Genomic DNA, 4,338 nt, shown 5'->3' on the forward strand with positions numbered 1-4,338 from the left:
GAAGAAAGTAATTCAAATTAAGCTTAAGAAAAATATGAGAACAGGGGAGGAAAGAGAATTTGCAAATTGGCTAATGAAATTAGGAGAGGGTGGGAGAGGGTAACTTGACGAATACAGATGGACTACAACAAGATACAATAGAAATTTCAGACAAATTTTTATGTAAAGGATCACTAATTACAGAGATTTTTGGAGAAAAAATAACTATGAAAAAAATAATGGAAAATCCAGAGAGAGCAATCCTTTGTCCAAAAAATAAGGACACGTTTAAAATTAATGACAACATTTTAGGTTTAATGGAAGGAGAAGAAAAAGAATATCTATCCATTGACTCTATTGAGAGTGAAAAACATTTAAATTTTCCAACGGAAATTTTTTATGTATTGACGATAAGAAAAATATATATAACTTGCGCCCTATTTACCGCGCCGGCTCTTACTGCCTCTTTTCCTTTAATCGATTTTTTCAACGGAGTTTTTAAATAATGTGACACTAAGTGGGGAATGCCAGTTCATCGATTAAAATTAAAAGTGAGTGCCATAATAATATTTTTAAGGAATATAAATTCAAAGAAAAGATTATGCAATGGAACAAGATTGATTGTAAGAGAAGTGAAACAAAACCTGATTCATGCGGAGGTTATGACAGGGCCAGCAAGAGGAGAAATTGTATTTCTACCAAGAATAGATTTCATACTAAGTGATATTGAACTACCATTTAGGCTTAAAAGGCGACAGTTTCCAATACGTGTAGCATTTGCAATGACAATAAATAAAGCCCAAGGACAAACATTAAAAAAGGTAGGAATATATTTACGAAATACAGTATTTGCACATGGACAACTCTATGTAGCATTTTCTAGAGCAACAAAAAAAGAAAGTGTAAAAATAAAAATAGAAGAAACCAACAAACAAGGACATTTAATTGAAGGAAAAAATACATATTTTACTAAAAATATGGTATATCGAGAAATTTTGTAAATTATGGAGAAAAAAAATAAGAGCCAATAATGAGAGCACAAATTCTAGAAGAGAACGTGTTAGAAGAAAATTCGTGGCTAGATGATAGACCATTAAACGAAATTATGAAGATAATAGAGAAGAAAACTCAATTTCAGCGTGTTGATGTAGGGGAGAGTAGGCTCCCTTGAGCCACGGGGTCCAATGTGACAGTGCGAGTTTTCTGTATTAACGTTCTGCAAAATAGTCACAGTGGGTATGAAAACTTTTGTTTTCAAAATATATAATTTCCATAAAAAAATTATGCCGAAATAAGCATGTATACTTTAGTTAAAGACAGATAAGTAATTGGAGCCTTGCAAAGTAAATTTTTACTTGTCATAACTTTTTGATATGTATGGATTTCTAGAGATTCTACAGTTAGAAAAAAATTTATAAGACGTTCGTCGGAATCTAGGTTCAATACCAACGTGTGCACAAAAACGTTTAATTGTCCTGTATCTGAAATATTTACGATAAATAATATCGATGTTTAGTGGGGTCCAATGTGACGCAGGTTGATGGGGTCCTCTGTGCCACGCTTACAGAACTACCTAACCTAGGTACGTGACAGCGCGAGTTTCCGTAGTGTGTTTTGATCGCAGAATAGTAAATGTTAGTGCCTAAATTTTCCTATAAAATGAATTAATTTTCATCGATAATCATATCCACACTTTCATTTTTTCTTTTTTTTGCCCTGTAATCGAGTCGCTGTGAGGCAATATTTGTTTATCTCTGCTAGGTTACGATAAAAAATAAGGTTATAGGACTTTGTTTTCAGTTTTCAATTTCTTAGGTCATCTGATGAAACAAATATGACATGATTATTGATAAATTGGTTTTCTAGCACTTGATTTTTCTTTTTTGTAAAGAAAGTAGTTAATAATAAACTACGTTGAAAAACATGCCGCGACTTTTACATTACATGTCACAGTGTACCCTACGCTGTGGCTCAATCGACCCCACGCGTGGGGTCCACTGTGACAAACGCAGCATTTCGAAATATCATTATTTTTGCAAAATATTTCTGACAATTTACTTCTTAAATCATTTACAAACAAAGTTTATTATATTAAACATCGAATAGTACCATTTATATTTTAATGAAGTTACTAAAAACCATTTTTAATGTCATTTGAAAAAAACGTGGTTCAAGGGTGCCCACTCTCCATTTATTACAGGTTTACATTGAGTTGATTTTATCTTTATGCCACAAGTAATTCTATTGCAACATATTTAACATATTAGTAAAAAAAACTATGTCTGTAACATCGGGTTTGAACAAGACATCGAGTCTGAACAAGACATCGTGTCTAAACAAGGCATCGTGTCTGAACAAGACATCGAGTCTGAACAAAGCATCGTGTCTGAACAAGACATTGAGTCTGAACAAGACATCGTGTCTAAACAAAGCATCGTGTCTGAACAAGACATCAAGGCAAAACAAGACATCGTGTCTGAACAAAGCATCGTGTCTGAACAAGACATCGAGTCTGAACAAGACATCGTGTCTGAACAAGGCATCATATCTGAACAAGACATCGAGTATGAATAAGACATCGTGTCTGAACAAAGCATCGTGTCTGAACAAGACATCGAGTCTGAACAAGACATCGTGTCTGAACAAAGCATCATATTTGTCACAAAAACGAACGTGTAAAAATAATATTAAAAAATGAACGAGTTTTTATATGTATACACATATATACAGTAAAAAATATAATGAAAAAATAGAAAAAATATTCTAAATTTTTTCTTGTCTTTTTTGACAAATAAATTCGATGTTATAGTTACAATCATAAAAATTTGATTACATCCTAATAATATTTTTTAGTGGATTAGGCCTACAGGGGAAACCACTTAAAAAAAACGCGTCAACAATAGTACCTCATGAATTATGGAGAAAAAATAATGAAGGGTAATTATATACATCATACCGAGGGTGGGGGCTGGGGGAGGTTTTTAGCCGGTGCAAGTCCGGCATAACCTTAGGGACCGGCCTTAGGGTATGCATTAGGCATTTTCCTCCTCCAACAAGAAACAAAAAAAAGTCTAATATCTGAAAATTGGTGGAAATTAGAAAATACATAACATTAAAAACCGGTTTTAAAATTTTTAAAATTTTTCGAGAAATAATAAGCATTACTGAACAACATGTCTTTAATAAGGTAAATATGCATATTAGGTCAAACCTCACCGATGACTTTGACCTTGACAAATGTTGTCAAGGTCACCTTCCTGAGTGACCTTCAGAAGATTTTAGCCGGCGGTCATTGTTTATTAAAAAGTTATAAACAAAAAATGTTTCGAAAATATAGCAGCTATTTTGAGTATTGGAAGGCATAAATGACTAATATATATGTCGAAATAGTTCACGCATACACTTTTCACGCAAACCGAGGTTTACGCACACCTCCCCCTGCTTTCGGGGGAGGTGCGGTAGTCCCGAAATAGTTCACGCATACACTTTTTACGCAAACCGAGGTTCACGCACGAGGTTCCAACCAATGTAAATAAAAACTTGGAATGTCATAAGGCCGCCCAAAAGCAGAGGGGGGGTGTGCGTGAACCTCGGAGCGGTGGGGGGTCGGCGAGCGTGTCGAGACATGTTTATTAAATATTAATAAACATATCGTATTGACAAGGGGTACCGCCGGGGGGGGGGTGTCGTCACTTTATCGGCGCGGGCGTATTACAAAGGCGCCGTTCGGCTGCTGGAATTTTATCGGCGAATATAAACAAAACAGCGAGTTAGACACTTGACTCTGCAATGATCTCACCCTTCTAGAACATGCGAGCCGCCATTCGGTTACGGCGTCTCACTACAAAAGCGAGCGTCGATGGCCCGACGACGAAGGTACTCGACCAAAAATTTTATGACTTAACCGTCGCGGTCTCTCCTCTTTATTTTTTCTGTCTAGGAGAATTATCTAAGGAAAAGAATAGATAATTATTTATAATTATTTAATATTTTTTTCTTTTTATTTTAAGAAAAATTTCTAAAAGTCGATTTTTTTGAAACCGGTTATAACATTTTTCAGAAAATAATTGACCGAATCTTAAGGATGTATTACCTTCCCTTAAGGATACCTATACCTTCCCAGCCAAAAGTACAGTAATCTGAGAAATTCAATACATATCGGTTGTATGCATACTTTAACGGCTTACTACTATTTAATATCATAACAAGGACATTAATGTTACTGATTTAAGTAATTTTAACAAGTTTTTATGATTATTAACAGCGTATTTGTAAATATTCTTAATAGAGGCTCAAAACTTTTGGCTGGGAATCTTCCCTGAATCTAACTGCTAGAAATAAAAATCATACATGTATAAT

Source organism: Temnothorax americanus, unplaced genomic scaffold (assembly GCF_048541705.1).
Source record: "Temnothorax americanus isolate GAGA-0224 unplaced genomic scaffold, ASM4854170v1 Scaffold112, whole genome shotgun sequence".
In the NCBI taxonomy this organism is placed as follows: Eukaryota; Metazoa; Arthropoda; class Insecta; order Hymenoptera; family Formicidae; genus Temnothorax; species Temnothorax americanus.